At 35.2% G+C, this 22,077-nt stretch overlaps 1 pseudogene; it reads right to left on the reverse strand.

Annotated features, from left to right (window-relative positions):
* LOC129516437 (peroxynitrite isomerase THAP4-like) overlaps positions 1 to 21,004 on the reverse strand; it is a 31,434-nt pseudogene extending 10,430 nt beyond the window's left edge.
* Between the last annotated feature and the right edge of the window lie 1,073 nt (positions 21,005 to 22,077).

The following is a 22,077-nucleotide window of genomic DNA, read 5'->3' on the forward strand; positions in this document are numbered from 1 at the left end:
GGATGCAATCCTGGGCCATAAGTCTGCACACTCCTTTACAACTGGTCCTATGATAGCAGAACCTCTCATTTCACCTTTATTGTTTACTATGACCCCTGCATTATCTTTAAAGTAGAGAAACACATAATATTTCCTCTGATATGACTTTCATTGTCAAATGACCACTGCTGGGTGTATCTTCTTTCAGTGTTCTGGTTTGCCTTTCTCTATGTATCACCTCTTTATCTGTTCATCAGTCAATGGACACTTGGGCGACTTCCATAATTTAGTCATTATAGATAATGCTGCTATAAACATAGGGTAGATGTATCCCTTTGAATTGGTATTTTTGTATTCTTAGGTAACTATGTAGTAGTGAAATTGCTGGATTACAGGATAGTTCTATTTAACTTTTTGAGGAACCTCTGTACTGATTTCCAGAGTGACTGTGCCAGTTTGCATTCCCACCAACAGTACAGGAAGGTTCCCCTTCCTCCACATCCTTACCAACACCCATTGTTTCTTGTGTTGTTAATTTTAACCATTCTGACAGGTGTGAGGTGATAATCATTGTACTTTTGATTTGCATTCCCCAATGAAGAGTTATGTTGAGCATTTTTTCTGAGGGTCATCTGTATGTTTTCTTTGGAAAAATGTCTCTTCATGGCTTCTGTCCATTTTTTGTGATATATAATGGATTATATTTTAACAAAGTAAGATATATATAAATATATGTATATATATGTGTGTTTTTAAAAGGTGGTAATAATAATAGCAACATTATGGCTCTTACTACATGCTAGTAATGTTCTAAGCACTTTACTTATATTCACCAATTTTAATGCTGAAAAATAAACCTATGGGGTCCTATGATTATTCCTGATTTACAGATAAGGAGACTGAGGCACTAGAGGCTAGGTAAATTACCCAATATCATGACTAAACTATATTCAAACTCTAGCTGGCTCTAGGGTCTTTGCTTATAATCACTATTCAATATTATTTCTCTAAATACATTCTGCCCTTTTTAAAATTGTGTTATTGGGGATCCCTGGGTGGCGCAGTGGTTTGGCGCCTGCCTTTGGCCCAGGGCGCGATTCTGGAGACCCCGGATCGAATCCCACGTCGGGCTCCCGGTGCATGGAGCCTGCTTCTCCCTCTGCCTATGTCTCTGCCTCTTTCTCTCTCTCTGTGTGACTATCATAAAATAAATAAAAATTAAAAAAAAAAATTGTGTTATTGGTTTTTTGGGGTGTTGTGTCAGTTGTTTTTTTTTTTTTTTTAAGATTTTATTCATTTATTCGTGAGAGACACAGAGACAGAGGCAGAGACACAGGCAGAGGGAGAAGCAGGCTCCATGCAGGGAGCCCAACGTGATATTCGATCCTGGGACTCCAGGATCACACCCTGGGCCAAACGCAGGTGCCAAAACACTGAGCCACCCTGGGATCCCCGTGTCATTCTTTATATATTTTGGATACTAATCCTTTATCAGATATATCATTAGCAAATATCCTTTCCCATTCCATAGGTTGCCTTTTAGTTTTTTTTATTTTTTTCTCCTTCACTGTGAAGATTTTTATTTTGTTGAATTCCCAAAAGTTTATTTCACTTTTGTTCTCTTGCCTCAGGAGACATTTCTATTAAGAAGGTGCTGATGTCAAACACAGACTACTGCCTGTGTTCTCTAGGATTTTGATGGTTTCGTGTCTCATATTTAGAACTTTAATCCATTTTTAATTCATTTGTGTATGGTGTAAAAAAGTGATCCACCTTCATTCTTTTGCATGTTACTGTCCAATTTTCCCAGCAGTTGTTGAAGAGACTGGTAGTTGATAGTTTTTTTTTTTAAATTATACTTTTATATGTTGCTTCTCTTTCTTCTCTTTGCATTGTTTCCAATTAAGTATCTTTTGTCATATTTATTTTTGTTCCTCTTTGCATAATGTGTCTTTGTTTTCTGGCTATGTTTAATATTTCTCTTAGTCACTGGTTTTGAACATTTTATTATATTATGACTAGTGGCAGTTTTCTTCATGTTTGTTGTGTTTGGGGCTTGTTGAGTTTCTTGCATCAGGGGGTCTACAATTTAATGAGATATGGAAAATCTTCAGTCATTATTGCCTCAAATATCTTTTCAGCTTTATACTTCCTCTCTTTAAGAGACTTTGATTGTAAGTATCCTAGGCCACTTGAAGTTGTTCCACAGGTCATAAATTCATCCTCTTTTCACCTTTTAATATTCTCTTTTCTCTGTGTGTTTCATTATGGGAAGTTTCTATTATAATGTCTTCAAATTTATTAATCTTTTCTTCCACAAATTCTGTCTGATATTTATCTCATTCACTATAGTAATTTTTATCTCAGACATGGTAGATTTTATCAGTTGAAATTTGAGGATATTTTTAAAATATTTTACATTTGTCTACTTTGTGATTACAGTTATCATTACTGTTCTAATGTTTTTTTTCTAATAATCCTTATATATTTATTATTTCTGTGTCCATTTATTAATTGACTTTTCCCTCATTATGAGTCATGTTTTTCTGCTTCTTTCCATGCCTCATAATCTCTGATTGGATGCCAAGCAATATGAATTTTAACTTGTTGGATTTGGTAATGTTTATATTTCTGTATATCCTCTTGAACTTTATTCTGGGATACAGTAAGGGTTCTTGGAAACAGTGTGATCCTTTTATGGTTTGTTGGGCTAGACCAGAGCAATATTTAATCTGACCCTAATTATTCGCCATTCCTAGGATAAAATACTTATGATTAAATATTTCTAATGTTCCATAGTAATAAGGTTTGCAAATCTCATTGTTGTGAAAAGGAATTATTCCTGGCCTTCTGTGAACATTCTTGACTGCCCCCTCTAATCATTTAGGATGATTCTTTTCCCAGATTTGTGTAGTTTCCTTGTAGATATGTGTTGAATATTGGAGGTGGACTCTGTGAAGATCTTCTAGTTTTTGCGGTGGGTAGGTTTTTCTTCTTTGATCCTGACTGTGAGCTCTTGCCCTTTTGTTGTCCTTACCCTTTCATGAGGCTTTTTACCTCAACTCAGGATATACACCATACTCTAGCAGAGTTCCACCTCTGCGCTGCTACCTGGAAATTCTCAAAACAGAAATCTGGGTGCAACCTTATGGCAACTTCTGGCACTCATAGAAGCTCCCAAAAGTCGGGGTGCCTAAGGCTGGAGCTTCTTTAGTTTCACACTCGATTCTACTCTGAAGATGGTTTCTCAGAACTGCAAAGACTATGACTTTTGGAGCTATCTAGAAAAAAAAATAAAGTCTACCTAATCTTTCATCTATCTGAACAGTAGTTATAAACATCAATATATGAAGTAAAACAAATATTTATGAATATAAAAATCATATGAATTAAAGAGTTCTGAGCAGGTCTTAAATATGAAATATATACTAAACTCTTAAAAATAATAATGACAATTTTTTTACACTTTTAAAATTTGAATTCAATTTGCCAGCATATAGTATAACACCCAGTGCTCATCTCATCAAATGCCTTCCTCAGTGCCCGTCACCCAGGATAATGACAAATTTATACTTCATTGAAATTGTATTTCAGAACTAAAGAAGTAAAGTTAAATTGTAGTTTGAGTTCTATCTATCAAGTTCTTCTCTATCACAATATACTGAGCCAGAGTTTCACAATGAAATTAATAAATAGATTTGGGTATTTGTTTCTGCATCTGCAGATATCCAAAATTATTTGCTAATTTCCTTATTTCCTAATTCAACTTTCATTCTTATTATTCTAAGAAAATTTCCTGTTTCTTGGATTCAAGATTCATGATTTAATTGTGGTAACTTGTGCATTTTTAGGAATCTGTTTTTTTTTTTTCAAGTTATCTGATTTGTCAGTATATAGTTGTTCATAGTAATCTATTATCACACTATTTCTGTGCTTATCTGGTGTATTGTTTTCTCTTCTAGTTCTCAGTTTGGTTTTTGAATCTTTTTTCTTTTTTTCCCCTTAGTTAATGTAGTTAAAGCATTGCCAATTTTGTTTTGTTTTGTTTGAAGAACTGGTCATTACTTTCAATGTTATATTATTGGGGTTTTTTGGTCTCTATTTTATTTATTTCTTCTGATTTTTCTTTGTGTTTTCCTTTCTCTACTAAATTTTTTCTTTTTCTAGGTCTTTGTGGTGCAATGTTTTATGTGACTTTTTTCTTTTTTTAAAAAATTTTATTTATTCATTCACAAGACAAACACACACACACACACATACAGAGGCAGAGACATAGGCAGAGGAAGAGAAGCAGCCTCCCTGCAGGGAGCCGGATGTGGGACTTGATCCTTGGACTCTGGGATCATGCCCTGAGTGGAAAGCAGACCTCAAACACTGAACCACTCAGGTGTCCCTGAACTTTTTTCTTAATACAAGCACTTATAGCATAAATTTCATTCTAACATCTGCTTTTGCTGCATCCCATGGGTTTTGAAATATTGTGGGGGTTTTTTCTTTTGTTTTGAGATATATTTTGATTTGCTATTTGATTTGTTTGGCCCATTGCTTGTACAGTATATAGTAGGTTGTTTAATATTTACATATTACTTAATATTTGCACTGTATATTTTCCAGCTTTGTTTTATTGTTGATCTTTAGTTTTGTACCATGGTGGTTGGAGAATATACTTGGTACAATTTCAGCCTTCTTAAATTTGTAGTATTTATGTCTCTTTTTATGTGATTTAACCAGGAGATTCTTCTGTGTTTACTTGAGGAAAATGTGTATTCTATTTTTCTTGGATGGAATGTTTTATATTTATCTTTTAGAACCATGTATTCTGGAGGTGTCTGACTGGCCCAGTTGGAAGAGCATGTGACTCTTGATCTTGGGGTCATGAGTTTGAGCCCCACTTTGGGTATAGAGATTACTAAAAAATAAATTTTAAAAAATTATATAAAAAGGAACCATGTATTCTGAAGTATGCTTCAAGTAAAAGATGTTCTTGTTGAAAAAGTAATAACTTTAACTGAGGGTAGTTGTTTATAATAAAGCATATCTGAGGGGAGGTAGGTAAGGGGATGAGTGAAATAGGTGAAGGGAATTAAGACTACACTTAACATGATGAGCACTGAGCAATGTATAGAATTGCTGAATCACTATATTGTATACCTGAAACTGAAATAATACTATATGGTAATATACTGGAATTAACAAAAATCTCTGTGAAAAGATAAAGACATAGGTATAAATGACTAGAAATGAGAAATGACTTTAGGAAAATTTTCTCATGGGGATCTTTGTATCACACACAGGAGCAGTGATTTAAATTTTGGAGCTTTGGTTAACCTTTTACCTAAATTGTAGTATCAAAATTCATTTGATACATTTAGTAGGAAAATAATTATAGACACTAGGTATAAAGTAAGTGTGTGTGTATTTTCTATGTGACTAACAATCACTGTGCCCCAGATTATTTTTCACCAGTTCCTCATATTGCAATGTAATATGCACCTATTTTCAATATAATGTTGTATGAGTTTTGATAAATTTGTGTATCTTTGTAAGATTAGCACAGTCAAAAAGTAGAAATTTCCATCTTTCAAAAGCTCCCCTGGACACATTTGCAAGTAACTCGCACTCTTGGATCCAGTCAAATGTTGACTTATTTCTGTATGTATAAATTAATTTTGACTGTTTCAAAATTTTACCTAGATGGAATCCTACTATTTATACATGAAAAGTACAGACTTCCTGCTTTTTATTAATATAATATATGTTCATTTTGAGTAAACTCAAATAGTATAAAGCAGGAAAAAATAATATTTCAAATATCATTGCAAACCATACCACCAGTTTTATCCATGTTATATAAGGACATGATAATGATTTATTTCCTGATAAATCTAGATAATTGTTTTAATGTTTACTTTCTTCCCTCAATTAGTGCATGGTTACAATGTTTGACTATTTCTATCCAACTTGAAGAAAAATTTTGTCTTAGGTACTGAATCAGAGTGTCTTTCCTAGAAATTTTTAGAAGTTACTCCATATCTTCTGGCATTGATTGTTGCTTGGGTGATATCTGAGATTGATCTAGATTTAATTTTATTCTCTTAGATATTTTACCTTTTGTACCTGAATGTCACAAATCTTCCTTTAACTTTTTTTGTTTTTTTTATTGAGGTATAATTGACATGTAATATTATATTAGTTTCAGGTATACAATTTAATGATTCAATATTTGCATATGCTTATGAATTGATTATCACAATAAGTCTAGTTTCCCCATATAAAGTTACATAATATGTAGTACAATATTATTGACTGGTTGATATAGTCACCAACCTGTACAGTATATCTCCACCATTTATTAGTTTTATGACTGGAAGTTTGTACTTTTTTATTATCTTCTCACATTTCACTTACCTTCAATCTCCCTCCCCTCTGGCATCCACCAGTATGCATCTATGAGTTGGTTTGTTTTGTTTTTTGAAATTCCACATGTAAGTGAATTCATATTGTATATATCTTTCTCTGTGACTTATTTGACTTAACATAATACATTCAAGATCCATCCATGGTTTTGCAGAAGGCAACGTTCCCTTCTTTTTATGGCTGAGTAGTATTCCTCTGAGTATATGTACCACATTTTCTTCTTCTTCTTCTTCTTCTTCTTCTTCTTCTTCTTCTTCTTCGTTGTTGTACCACATCTTCTTTATCCTTTTGTAGGAGTGCTGACGACACTGACTCCATCTTCTCCATCTTTAGCCCTCTATGTTTTAGGCCCATTGAAAGTTAATAAATGCCCTGACCAGAACACGAGAAGATTTGTTCTGATCGCCCCTAAACTGACACACAGAAGGCACCACTTAATAACTAGTAGAGATGACTGACACACAGAAGATGCCCCTTTAGATACTAGTAGAGATGACTGGCATTCACATTAAGTAACTAGTAGAGATCCTCTGTCACAAAGATGGTGCCACTTTAGATAATTATCCTTTGACTTCACCACAATGCCCCTTGCCTCTTTAAAAGCTGTGGATTCAGGTCCAGACTGGATGGAGAATAGCACCTAGATCATCCATCTATCCACTCCCTTTGTCAGTAAGTTACCCTGAATAAAACTCTATGTAAGTGGTATGGATAGCTTTGTTTTTCAATCTCAAAGTGCCTTCTCAGTTCAGAGGTTACTTTGCTAATCCTCCTCCGTCTTCTAACACCATTCATCCACTGATAGACAATTTTGTTCTTTCCATGTCTTGGCTACTATAAATAAAGCAACAAGAAACATAGGGGTAAGTATATCTGTTCAAATTACTGCTTTCACTTCTAGAGATAAATACCCAGAAGTAGAATTATTAGATCATATGGTAGTTCTATTTTAAGTTTTCTGGGGGAACTCCATACTGCTTTTCATAGTGGCTGTACCAGTTTACATTCCCACCAAAAGTGCATGAAGTTTCCCTTTTCTCCACATCCTCACTGATACATATTATATCTTGTCTTTCTGATAGTAACCATTCTGACATACATGACATGATATAGTATGATTTTGATTTCCATTTCCCCAATGATCAGTGATGTGGAGAATTATTTCATGTACCTGTTAGCCATTTGTATGTCTTCTTTGAAAAAGTGTCTATTTAGATCCACTGCCCAGTTTTTAATTAGTTTAGTTTTTTTATTATTGAGTGTGGGAGAGTTCATTATTCATTTTGGGTATTAGTCCTTTATTGAATTTATAATTCACAATTATCTAACCCCATTCAGTAGGTTGCATTTTTGTTTTGTTGTTTTCTTTGCTTGTGCAGAAGCTTTTTAGTTTGATTGAGTCCCATGTGTTTATTTTTGCTTTTCTTGCCCCACATTTAGAATCAAATTTAAGGGCTTCTGGGTGGCTCAGTCAGTTTAGCATCTATCTTCAGCTCAGGTCATGATTTCAAGGTCCTGGAATTAAGCCCCACATTGAGCTTCCTGTTCAGTGGGGAGTCTGCATCTCCTTCTCCCTCTGCCTTCCCCATCCCACTTGCGTTCTCCCGCTCTCTCTCAAATAAATAAATAAAATCTAAAAAAAAAAAAGAATCAAATCCAAAAATTATTGCCAAAACTGATATGAAGGAGCTTATAGCCTATGTTTTCTTCTAGCAGTTTTATAGTTTCTGGTCTTATATTCAAGTCTTTAATCCATTTGGGTTAATTTTTGTGTACTGTATAAGATGTTAGTCCAACTTCATTCTTTTGCATATGGCTGTCCAGTTTTCCAACACTATTTGTTGAAGAGGCTGTCCTCTCCCTGTTGTATATTCTTGCCTCCTTTGTTGTAAATTAGTTGGTCGTATATGCATGGGTTGATTTCTGAGCTCTTTTTTGTTCCATTGATCTATGTGGCTGTTTTTATACCAATATCATGCTATTTTGATTACCATAGCTTTGTAATATAGTTTGAAATTCCAGAAGCATGATATTCCCCCTCTCTTATTTTTTGTTTTTGATGTCACATTTTATATCTCTTTATTTTTTTATGCTCATTAATAAATTGTTGTAGTTATAGTTGTTTTTACTACTTCTGTCTTTTAACCTTTATGTTAGCTTGCAAGTGATCATTAGTCCACTATCCTAACTATATATTTACTTTTACCAGTAAGATTTTTACTTTCATATGTTTTTATGTTGCCAGTTAGTGCCGTCTCTTTTCAAGAAAGTCCCTTCAACATTTATCATAAGGGTGATTTAGTGGTGGTGAACTTTAATTTTTACTTCTATGGAAAACTCTACCTCTCCTTCAGTTCTGAATGAAACCTTGCTGGGTAGAGTATTCTTAGTTGGAAGTTTGTTGCTTTCAACACTTTGAATATATAATGTGATTGTCTTCTAAATAGCAAATTTCTGCTTAAAAATCTGTTTATATTTTAATGGTGGTTTCCTTGTATATAATAAGTTGTTTTTCTCTCGCTGCTTTTAAGACTCTCTCTTTATGTTCAACTTTTGACCTTTTAATTATAATGTATCTTAATGTACATCTCTTTGGGTTCATGTTTTTGGAACTCTCCGGACTTCCTGGATCAGGATGTCTTTTTCCTTCTTCCCCAGGTTAAGCAAGTTTTCAACCATTATTTCTTCAAATAAATTTTCTGTTTATTTCTCTCCCTCTTCTCCTTTTGGACCCCTATAATCCAAATGTTGTTCCACTTGGCATTGTCCTAGAGATCCCTTAAACTATTTTTAAATTTTTTTAAATTATTTTTTAAAAAATTCGTTTTACTTTTTGTTGTTCTGTTTAAGTAAATTCCACTAACCTATCTTCCAGGTCATTGATCCTTTCCTTTGCTTCATCTAGTTTCCTGTTGAACCCTTCTAACCTATTTTTTTATTTCAGTTATTGTTTTCTTCAGCTTTGTGACTTGGTACTTACCTATATTTTTTATCTGTTTGTTGAAGCTCTCCCTGGGTTCATCTATTCTTCTCCTGAGATGAGTGAGTATTTTTATGACCATTACTTTGAACTCTTTATCAGGTCAATTATTTATCTCCATTTCACTAAGGTTTTTTCCCTGGAGTTTTATCTTGTTCTTTCATTTGGAACATATTCTTCCGTTTCCTTATTTTACTTGGCTTTCTCTGTTTATTTTTATGCAATAGGTGAAACAGCTATCTCTCCCAGTCTTTAAGGAATGGTCACAGGAAGACAGAGGGATGTTTCAGTCTGCTGTCTGTGCAGTGCCTTGGGGATTATAGCCTGCCAAGAACTGTGTCTCAAATTATTTCAGTCCCATGGGGCCCAGAAATACAAGTTTCTCTGGCCATCAGAACTGGGCATTCAATGGGTATCCATTCTGTGGACTAAATGGACCCACCAGCCTTGGTGGGACCACAGGAGAATGCCAGGCCAGGGTTTGCCTGCCAACTGGATTTAACAGGGAAGGGCCATGGGGGAACACATGGCCTGGGTTCTCCCACCTGCCAGGCTTAGCAGGGTGGGGCCCCAGGAAGCCCTAGCTTGGGGCATGCAGTGCTATGAAGGTAGAGGGAGCCTGTAAGAAATGGTGCCTACCAGTGCCTCCATCCCTGGAGAGAGTTCCAACAGACTCCTACTCCTCCAGAAGATGTTTTAAGGTTAGCCAGTAATCTCCTTCACATGTGGTTGAGGTACTTTGCAACTTGCTACTTTTGTGCTAGGTCCTAGGATAAGTAAGTCTGTGCTCAAGCCCCTTAAGAATGCAGTATCAGTTTTTCATAGCTCTTGGTGTTCCCTGGATATAAGTTCCATGGGTTTTCAAACCCAGACATTTTGAGGGCTCATCTTTCTGTGTATTTCCCATGATTTGAAGTACCTGATATGGTGCTTGAACCCTTCACTCCTCAGGAATATGCTCTACATTTGTGAGATCCCTCCCATTTATAGGTGTGGCACTGGTGGGTAGAGTTTTTGGCAAGACCATGTCTCTGCCTCTCCTACCCATCTTGATGTAGCCTTTTTATTTTTTGTTGTGGAGGAGCTGTTCATCTACTTTATAGGTCTTTTTCAGAGAGAATTGCCCTGAATGTAGCTGTAAATTTGATGTATCCATAGAAGGAAGTGACTCCAGGGTCTTCCTCTGCTGCCATCTTGAATTGCTTCCACCTTTTTTATCCTTATAGTTCAATAGTTAGCCATAATTTACATACTTGTTTTTATCAGGATTCTGGGGAGATATTGTATATTCTTAATCTGTCTAGTCATTTCTTCTTCCTATATTTAAGATCCATTTTCCTTATAATCATTATTTGAAAGATATTATCTTTATGTTGAATCATTTTTGCCTGCTTTAATTTTCACCTCCTCATTGGTCATTTCTTTATTCTTGACTTTTTTTTCCTACCCATTATGGTTCTGTTAAATCTTTTCTTATTTATCCACATCTATTCTACTCATCACTTTCTTTTAGACTTAGGCAATATATTTGTAATGAAACTATTTATTTCTGTATTTGTTTCCCTAAGTCCTGGATGTTTCCATATGTGTCCATATGTTTTCATCTAATTTGGAGTTTTTAATTATACAATTTTGAGCTCTTTTTATATTATGTCAATTTTTTGGTGTTTCTCCACTTATGTATTGCTGCTTTTATTTCTTAGATGATACTTTTTCCTGTGCAGAGTTCGTTGTCTCTCTTCTGCATTTGTTGTTTTTCTTTCATTCTTGGTTCATTCTTTCATTCACGTGTGTTTATAGTATGTTTGCAAAAGTTAATTTTCATTTATCTCTCTGATATAGGCATATTTATGCAAACATTTTATTTGTTCCAATGAAATGTGGGAGATGTTCCTTTGATACTTACATTATTTGGGACCAATCTGCCTTTCCTTACTCCACTCACCACTTTTTTCTGTTCCTTTTCTTGAGACCTGGCATTTCTGGGGTCTATAAAGAGAGCTGGGATGAGACTGCATTTATGTGAGACTTTGATCTTTCTTCTAAGACTCAATTACTTTTCTGTTAGCAGAACCCACTCTGTGCAGACAGGAGAATAATCTTAGTTGGAAGGGAGCTTAGTCCTCAATTCTCTAGCTTTTACCAAGAGGACATTTCCCCTAAGTAGACCACCTTTATCCACTACTTTTGGAAATGAGCTGGAAGGAGTTTTGCTTGGTGTTTGGGCCACAGAAATAGACATGCATGTAGACAAGTCACTCTTTCCTTTTGGGAACCAAGGTACTTATAAGAAGCATGAGCACTGGTCTACTCTTAGATCCTGTTAACTTTTACAAGGGTGAGACTTCACAGGAGGAAGTCTTCAGATTTCCAACTCTGGTTGTTATTGCATGGGCTAGTGAATCTAAATCAATACCCTAGAATTAGGAAGCCTGCTCACTACCTTGCAACTCTTGCTACATCCTCCTATGCCATTTTATCACTAGCAGGGATAACTTTTTGTTTCCATAGACTGATTCTTTTGCCTTATTTTTTGACAGATTCAGAATCTGATTAAGAAATAGAAAGGTGTAGGACGCCCGGGTGGCTCAGTGGTTGAGTATCTGCCTTTGGCTCAGGGCGTGATCTCGGTCCAGGGATTGAGTTCCACATCAGGCCCCCTGTGAGGAGCCTGCTTTTCCCTCTGGCTGTGTCTCTGCCTCTCTCTCTGTGTCGCTCATGAATAAATAAATAAAATCTTTAAAAAAAAGAAAAAGAAAAGTATTAATCATTGGTCCCTTTATAACCTTCCTCATCTCTTTCTCTGATAGTACAATGTCCTGGAGAATAGGAAGCCCTAGATACCCCTCTTATCTCTGCTATAGTTCACAAAGTGTGGTATGTTAGAGCTTCTAAGCATGAAATCTTGCCCCTTGACCTTTCTCATTATTAACCATTTTTCCTCCAAATTCAGAAAATTGAAAGATATTAATGAGTATGTTTTTCACTTATTTTTTTCAGTCTGTTTTGGCAGGGATGGGAGCAGTGGAAGGAACTGAGCGCTATGCAAACCCAGAACCTTCCGTTCCTTGTTTTGGTGACTATATTTTATGATTTAAGGCATAGAGTTGTAACTCCCCTTTTTGACTGCTACTGGTATATTTTTATTGGATCTTATTACATTCTGTGCATTTTATAGACTAGTGGATTCAAAGAATTCTAAAAATTCTTGCAACATTTCCCAGATGTTACAAAGGACACAGAAGTTTTAAGTACACAGTTATTCATAAAAGTAGTCTGGATATAATTTCCTAAGTCTTGTGAATCTTATCATATCATGAACTTCAGTAAAAGAATTGTGCTACAGAAATAGAGGTAGCATTTTGTGTTCTAAATCATCCAAGGAAGACAATCTTGGTTTTTCCTTAATTTTACTTCCCTAATTGTTTCAGGGAAGTATAGGAGCTAATCTCAAAAAGACCTCTCCAAACTGTACCTTAGTATTTTTAGATGTTGAAATAAGCTGATAATCAAAGATTATGTTGAATAATTGCAAGTAGTAGCTAGAGAATAAGTAATACTCTAATTAGACTCTCGTGGAAGGCTTAATCTGCGCCAGACTCACCTAGGCATCCTCTTCCCCAAAAGGTAAGTATTTAATGTTAATTATGATTTATTTCTACCTAACTGTAGGGGTTCTAATAACAATAGAGCAATGTTAAGCAAATAAGACACAGGAAGGGTAGCATGACAAATAAATGAAGGTCCCCTATCACCTTTGCTTAACCTCCTGAATTTGTAGCTATGTTTTTGGGTACCAGTTTTCTCATTGATGTTGGGAAATATAAAGTGTCCCTGAGCTTCTAAGAGAGCTGTGCTTCCTGTTAATTTTCTAAGGTAATTTAGAACAAGAAGCATGTGAAGGCACTACAAGGTTCTAAAAATTTGAGCTTATAATATAGAATATTTAACAGGAAACAAATCACCAACAATTCAATGGTATATTTACAGAATATGAGAGGATAAATAAAGTGATGACAATATGGGTAATTTGATCACCATGATCACTAAGCAAGCTAGTTAACAATCAAGCCATCACAAAAGACTGCAAAGGGGAAAAAATTGCTTTTGTGTTCAACTTTTGCTATCTGAAGTGTGAATGTGTCCCGGTGGGTGAATAAATGGTTGAATATTAATCATCCTTGCCTGCCTGGCAAAGCTTCCTGGCTTTCTTGGCTGTGACTGGTACACTAGTTAGCTTGTTTTCTAGACTGGCAGCTACCCATCCCCTGGAGAAGCACTCATGCATCTCTTTCCCTGCCTAAGGGAAAGCTTTACTTTTCTAAGTTTCATCTCTTACACTTAAATCAGTGTAAGCAAAGCATGCTCAGTGGTGCCTTGTGTTTCCATCTCATTCATCAGGCTTCAGCCTGACATGTTGGGCTGCCTTAGTACAGTTTATTATTGCCATTCTTGGCCTGTGTTACCCTAAGCAAAGTCTAGCCAAAAGCTTAATAACACTTCCAGCTATCTTCTCTGTATCTTATTGTTTATTTTTACATATTGGTTATGTTTATCACTCAGAAATGTTTTATTCCATGACTGATAACAGAAATTAATATAGATTTTTATGATCATTTTATATATGATAATATAAAGGTTACAAACAAAATCTTTCTTGCATTGTATTCTGAGAAGCAAAATATATTTTTAGAAAATAAGGATATTCATTTGAGTTCTCTAAAATTGATAAGAAAATTCTTGTTTTCCCAATTGTATTTTAGGAACTAAGGAAAAAATAAGAGTGTTTCTTGATTTGATAATGTTCTAAATGAAGTAGGATTTAAAAGATTTATCTGAATCATCACCTTTATCATCTGGTCTTATTTTAGCTTCTGTTTTGCACTGCAGATTTTTTTTGTAAGGAAATAAATTGAAATGAATTAAGTCAATGTAAAGAAACTATATTTCATTCAATACCAAAAGACATCCGTTAGAATTTTCTAAATTTAAGCAGTATTACTGAAATTAAATTTATTTTACCAAAATGAGATAACTGCTTGGGAGTACTTTCAAAATCTAGATACCTAATAGCAACAATTAAAAATTGTAAACTTAAAAGAGTAATGATTTATTTTTTATGAGAAATAGTCAAGAGAGTAAATTCAAGCTTTAATTTTATGCCCCAGTCAAGAAGAACAGCAAAAGTAAGATTATAAAGGATATATCCAAAGTGAAAACAGTACTCCTGTAACCACAGAAGTATATGACTTTTTCAATTAATATCCAAGAAAAGGGAAAAATTTATGAAATGTTTAAGAATAGTGTGGTAGAGAAAAAGGAATTCGCATGCACTGTTGGCGGATGTATAAATTAGTTTAGCAACTATAGAAAACAGTATGAAGGTTTCTCAAGAAATTAAAAATGGGACTACCTTATGATTCAACAATCCCAGTTCTGGGTGTATATCCCAGAAGGAAATGAAATTTGATGAGATATCTTCATTCTCATGTTCATTGTAGCATTATTCATAATAACCAAGACATGGAAACAACCTAAATGTCTGTTGGAGGATGAATGGATAAAAAAAAATGTGATATGTATATATACATATGTGTGTGTATATATATATGTATACATATGTAGGTATAATATGCATGCATTTATGATAGAGTATTTCTTAGCTACAAAAATTTAGGAAATCCTGCTATTTGTGATAACATGGATAACATAGTCAGTTGCTAAGTAAAATAAGTCAGACACAGAAAGATAAAAACTACCTGGTATCACTTACATGTGGAATCTTAAAAGCCAAGGTTATAGAAATAGAGAGTAGGTTGGTGATTGCCAGGGTCTGGGGTATGGCGGAACTAGGGAGATGTTGATAAAATGATGCAAATTTTCATTTTTATGTTATAAGATGAATAAGCGCTTGGGATTCAAGTAACTATAGTTAATAATACTGTGTTGTATACTTGAAAGTTGCTAAGAGAGTAGACCTTAATTGTTCTCACCACACACACACAGGATAACTCTGTGAAGTGATGAATGTGTTAACTAACTTTATTGTGATAATCATTTTGCAATATATATATGTGTCAAATTATCACATTGTATATGTTAAACCTACACAAGATTATATGTCAATTATATCTCGATAAAGCTGAAGTTAAAAAAAGTCGATATTTTGAAAAATGAACCCAGAGAAAATCAAATTGATATTAAAGAATGGCTACAGTGGTCCAAGGGAAAAAAAATAAGAATAATGTGAATATTTTTCTCATTGTTATCGACATCATGTTTCCCATCAACAGAAAATACTTATGTAATACTTAATGTTTTTTTTTATTTTTTAAGATTTTATTTATTTATTCATGATAGAGAAAGAGAGAGAGAGAGAGAAAGGGAGAAGCAGGCTCTATGCCAGGAGCCTGACGCGGGACTCAATCCAGGGACTCCAGGATCACACCGTGGGCCAAAGGCAGGTGCTAAACCACTGAGCCACCCAGGGATCCCCAATACCTATTGTTTTAATGAAATTAAAACATTATCTCCAGGGGTGACTGGGTGGCTTAGTAAATTAATCCTCCAATTCTTGATTTGGGCTTAGGTCATGATCTCAGAGTTGTGGGATTGAGCCCCACTCAGGGCAGAATCTGTCCCTCTCCCTCTGTTCCTACCCCTCCTGCTCCCTCTCTCAAATAAATAAATAAATAAAATTTTTTAAAAAACCTCATTAACTCCGTATTTAATCCTCTATGAATATATACGTATGTAGGCAGATGCATGCATGCGAACACATATATTTGGTTGCAGAAAAAATAAATTATATGTGGAAGATGTTATTCAGTTAAATTCAAGGCAAAGAATTTAGTTAGATAACCTTGAATGGTTTTCTAAAATTTCTTCATTACAATGAAATCTGGATTTCACTTCATGTACTCTCTACTTCATTAATTTACCCAACTGAGTTGAAAAGTTTTTCCTGATTTTTATGTCTTTGAGGATGTACTATGGCTCTGTTGATTCTGGAGCTGGCTAATCATAGAATTAAAAGCAAATGTAAATGCTGACATTTTCAGATCCAAAGTCTGTAGTTTCCAGCCTACTGTGGTCTATGGAATTAGAGCTTCTTCGTTTTTCAGAGTGTTAGGTCAAATTATTTTTCAAAGAACATAAACTCTGATTAATACAAATACCTTTTCTTCTGATATCTAACAAACTGGATATCTTTATTTTAACGAATAATAGGGTACTGTATCAGTTTCCTATTGATACTATAACAAATTACCACAAACTCAGTAGTCTAAAACAATGCAAAAAATTTTTTTTTTATGGTTCTGGGAGTCAGAAGTTCAAAATGGGTTCACTGGCTAAAACTGATGTGTTCATAGGGCAGTGTTTCTTCTGAAGGTTCTACTAATTTTATAGCAGACAAATCTGGGCAGATACAATATTGATCATAAGTAATGAGATATATTGTCATTAATTTATTTATTTTTTTCTAATATGATGTTCTGAGAAAGTAATTACTTTATTTTTGTGGTATTCTTGCCAAAAAAGAGTGTCCTTAATATAATCATGAGAAAACATAAGAGAAACCAAAATTAAGGGATATTTTTAAGGGAGAAAATAACTGATTAATGTTTTTCAATCATGTTAAAGTCATGAAAGACCAAGACTAAGGAGCTGTGACAAGTTTGAGGACATTAAGAAGGCATGACAACTAGAAGCAACGTAGGATCCTGGTCCAGACAAAAAAACAATACAGAGAGAAAACAAAAGAGATGCAAATAATGTCTGTAGTTTAATGGTATTCTATCAATATTAATTATTCACACAATTATTCAAAATTATATTAAATGTTAACATTAAGGCACACATCTGTGCCTTAAACTCTGTACTACTTTTCCATAAGCCAAAATTATTTCAAAATTTAGAAAAGTTTTTTTAAATACCTTCTTGAACGCTATCAAAATACCAAAGAAGCCTGCAGTTAACCCACTGCCCCTGATCTCATCATCCATGATTATTACATGGATGAGGTTGTCGTCTTTTCTGATGATTTTCCTGTCAAAATATTCTACATACTGCCACTCTGTGACTTGGTATAAGGTCAACATGTTGGGAGCTACTGCATTTCTCCACTATACTTGCCCCACCATTAAATTAACTCATACAGTCCAAAACTGGGCTCCCTGCTCGGTGGGGAGTCTGCTTCTCCCTCTCCCTCTGCTCCTCCCCCCTGCTTGTGCTTTCTCTCATTCTCTCTCCCAAATAAATAAATAAAATATTTAGAGGTACCTGGGTGGTTCAGTGGTTGAGCATCTGCCTTTGGCTCAGGCCATGATCCCGGGGTCCTTGATATAAGTGTCTATAATATAATATAATATAATATAATATAATATAATATAATATAATATGGAGTCCCACATTGGGCTCCCTGCAGGGAGCCTGCTTCTCCCTCTGTCCATGTCTCCACCTCTGTCTCTGAGTTTCTCATGAGTAAATAAATTAAAAATCTTAAAAAAAATAAAATCTTTCAATAAAAAACTCATTAGAATATAACTTTTTTTTAAGAATATAACTTTTAATCCACCTTTAAGCTGACAATATTAGGTTTGTAAAGGAGAATGTAAGTTAAGTTTTTAAAGGAGAATGTAAGTTAATTCTCACAGCAGTCAAAAAAAATCTGAGTTTTTCTGGGTCTTTAGTTCTTTCCTACAGAATGAAGTTAGTAATTCTCTCAGTTAATTACCAAAGTTCTGTGAAGAGCAAATAGTCATCTGCAGGGAACGTGAGGTAAGAGTATTAACACTGAATAGTGATGAATAACCACACACCTCTGATTAAGTGCCTTGAAATTTAATGTCACATTTTAAAATTTTTGTAAAGCTTTTTTTTATTTATTTGACAGAAAGAGAGAGAGAGAGAGCGCGCACAAACAGGGGAAGCGGTAGGCAGAGAAGAAGCAGATTTCCCGCTGAGAAGGGAGCCCTGTGTGGCTCTATCCCGGGACCCTGGGATCATGATCTGAGCCAAAAGAAGGCAGACATGTAACCGACTGAGCCACCTAGGTACCCCAAAATCTATTGTCACTTGAGGGAAATCTGTGGTGCTTCTATGTCTCTTAACACTCCTAAAAATGAAAAGGTGGTTTGGGGAGATATTATATTCAGAAGCTTTTAAATATGTCCTCAAGAAGCAGGGCAGGGCTGGGGCACAGCACTCGACAAGGAGCCCTGAGGAGATTGTTTGAGCAACAGCCTAGGTGTCATATCTTCTTTTAATTTCCTCACCATCTTTCCCCTCTGATGGTGCTACTTTACTTTGCAATGTGTTCCAGTAATTTGAATCCCTCTTTAATAGATTGCAAACCCTTTTTGGAAGAGAATTTTCTTTATTCACTTTTATAACTTATTTAATGAATAGCACACTGCTCTGCATATAGTGTTTAGTAAATATTGGTTGAATTCAAATAAGGAAATATAGCTTTTAAATTTTAACATTTCCCTTAAAAAGTCATATTTAAAAATCTGAAAGAGGTGTGTGTGTGTGTGTGTGTGTGTGTGTGTGTGTGTGTGTATCTGAAAAAGATCAAGCCAGGAAGAGAAAACACTATATACAGAGGCTGTGTGAGGAGACTATGACATTTGTTATTCTAGGCAGTATCATTTAGGGCAGTGGTTCTCTCAACCAGGGGTGATTTTGCCCCCCCAAGGAGCCACTTGGCAATGTCTGGGGACATTTCTAATTGTCATGAGTTGTGGATTATGGATTGCTGCTGCTGGCATATAATAGGTAGAGACCAGGGATGCTGTTAAATGCTCTGGAATGTACAAGACAAATAATCATCTGGCTCAAAATAACAACAGTGCCAAGGCTGAGAAATTGGTATAGACAACACTAAGGTGGGGTCAGTATAAAAAAATAGAGATTTTATTAGGACGTCGCCCTTTTCCAAATAAATGTAAAATTATGTTATTATGTGCTTGCTTTTTTAAGTATGTATTTTTCTCACTTGCACTCCTATTCCACAAAATAGTATTATTGTGAAAATGAAAATCTTTGCCTTTAGAGTAGAAGCAGGACTTAGAATAGCTTTCTTCTAAGGACTTTATTATTCTGGCATTCTGAAATTTTTTTCCTCTCTGTGATCTTACCAGAAAGATAGCTAAGCAGACTTCTATTATAGCCTTATACCTAGGTAGGATGAACAGTTCCTGCCTTTTAGGAAGGCAAATTTAATTCTACATCTTTTCCTCCTTTGCTTTTTTTTGTTGGGGTTGAGGGAGGGAGATAGTGTATGTACTTCAAGATTGTGGGATAAAACTCAATGTGATAAAAGTAAAGTTTGAAAAGAGTGACTGCCAAAACTCAGTGACAAAGTTGAAAATATGAATAATGTCCACTTCAGCAGTGTGGCCACATTTAACTTGAGTTAGGGGTTTCAGTTAATCTGTGTGATATATTATTTTAATTTATAGAGCATTCACTGAAATGGGTTTTAAAAGTAACTACAGCAATTGAAATCATATGAGATATTTCGTGATCATGTGAGCCTGAAGGTCATGACTGAATATGGCTGAGGAATCCTGGCTTGGAACCTGGAATCCCTGAATTAGTCTAGTAATTTTCTTGGTTTGCCTTAGACTTTGGATCTAGGATATTCCAGGACAGAGTCAAATTTCTTGAGCTGTGTGCTAATGCAAATTTTGAGATGAGATACTCCTCAGGCAGTCAACCGACCAATAATCAGCTCAGGGTCATCCTTGTACCATGGATGGAACAAATTGTCAGTATTTAAGGCATAAAACTCATTTTGATGAAATGCTCAGGCCACTTGACATGACTCTTTTACAATAATCTACTGTGCTTGTTGACATATCGCATCCTCCATCCTCCGAGTTCTGATTCAAACCTGTAATAATGTGTTTACAGTAGTCTCTTCAATGATATGAACAATTTGCCTATGAGCTGAAATATGCAGTATGATGACCATTATTATACATCTACCCATCCTGCAAGCCCATTTCATAGTTACTAATGCAAACACCTCCTCACCTACTTTTTGCTTTCAGGTCCTGAATTTTTGTTTATTTTTTCTGTGGTGAACAAGACGTTTCATAGCTCAGCAAAGTCTTAGAACTTTTTTTTAATAAACAGGCTATAAAAGGCAGCTGCATCTAGCTATAAGACATCAAGCAAGTGACCCAGGACTTTTATTTTTCTTCTCAGTTTCTGTAGCTAAGGCAAGGGCTTTTTCTTGGCCTCTACTCAGTGATATGCAAAAACCTGAAGCTTTTAAAGTGGGAGAGGAAACAGAGCAGGTAAGCTTTTGTTTCACAAAGAAATCCCAGCAAGTTACCTAGGGATACATTATTAATCAGCTCCACTTGTTGACAGTGCAGGGATCACTTTGTTGATGTTCATCATGTCTGTTGGTAAAAAAAAAAAAAAAAAAAAAAGAGGAGGGAGGAGATTGAATAACATCAGTACTCTTACAATCGTTCTCTGTTTCTGCTTTATATTTGGAAATTTAGTACAGTGCATGGCTGTTTCTGCAATTGTGGTGTAATAAACATCTGTGGAGGATGGTTTAACATGTTTGTCTCTGCAGAGCCCCATAGCAAATAACATGTACGTCATCATGCTCAAATAACTCTTAGAGATGGCCTATAACTACTGAGCACATATCAGGGAATGAGGTATAATTTATATCCTGATATAGACAGAAAAAAAAAGTGAAAGAAATCTGACCGACTAAAAGTTTCTCATTAACTTTTGAGAGCTCGAATAGTTCTTCTTTCCTGGTTTCATCAGGAAAGTCTATGTTTAGCATGTACTTTGGGTCTATAAACACTCTATTCTGCCAATGATACAAAAAAAAAAATCCACACTGTGCCATCTAAGTTCCCATATCTTGTCCCTTGTAGAATTTCTAAAACATGGATACAGATGCCTTGAGTACAGATGTACTCTGTGGCTTCGTTCTTTTATTTGCCTCCATGAAGATTCTATGATCTGGGACTGAACTGGCTACATAATTGGCCAAGTGCAGTGGCAAATGACAATGAAAAGCCTCTTGTTTAAAAATTATGAAGAGGGGCATCTGGGTGGCTCAGTTGGTTAAGCACTGCACTCTTGATTTCCACTCAGGTTATGATCTTGACATCTTCGGATTGAGTACCATATCAGGCCCTATGTCAGCTGGAAGTCTGCTTGAGATTCCCTCTCTTTCTCTCCCTCTGCCCTCCCCCCTCACACCAAATAATAAATAAGTAAATCTTTAAAAATAAATAAAAATAAAAATTATGAAAAATTTTGAGATGGAAACAGCAGTGCATTAAAACAAGCCTGGGATGGATGGAATCCTCTGTGAGGACTCAAATTGCACAACCACAAAGCCCAAAACTGGCATACCTAATAAGACCCATGCCCATGAAGGTTATTTGGAAATGATACCCATTAGACAGACATTCTACACAAGGAAAGCCCTGTGCATATAAGTTTTTTATTATAAAGTCCTTCACATTACTGTATAATGCTTCTAATGGTATTGAAAAGCCCAACCTATGCCATTTTTTATAATTTTGGTCTAGTGGAAGTCCATTGAAGTACACATATTTAGAGTGCAAAACTTGGCAATTCTCAACATATGCATCCTTGGTAATAAATGTTTCTATTATCCTCAAAAGCTTCTTTGTGCCTTTTTGTAATCC

This window comes from Nyctereutes procyonoides, unplaced genomic scaffold (genome assembly GCF_905146905.1).
Source record: "Nyctereutes procyonoides isolate TBG_1078 unplaced genomic scaffold, NYPRO_anot_genome, whole genome shotgun sequence".
NCBI lineage: Eukaryota > Metazoa > Chordata > Mammalia > Carnivora > Canidae > Nyctereutes > Nyctereutes procyonoides.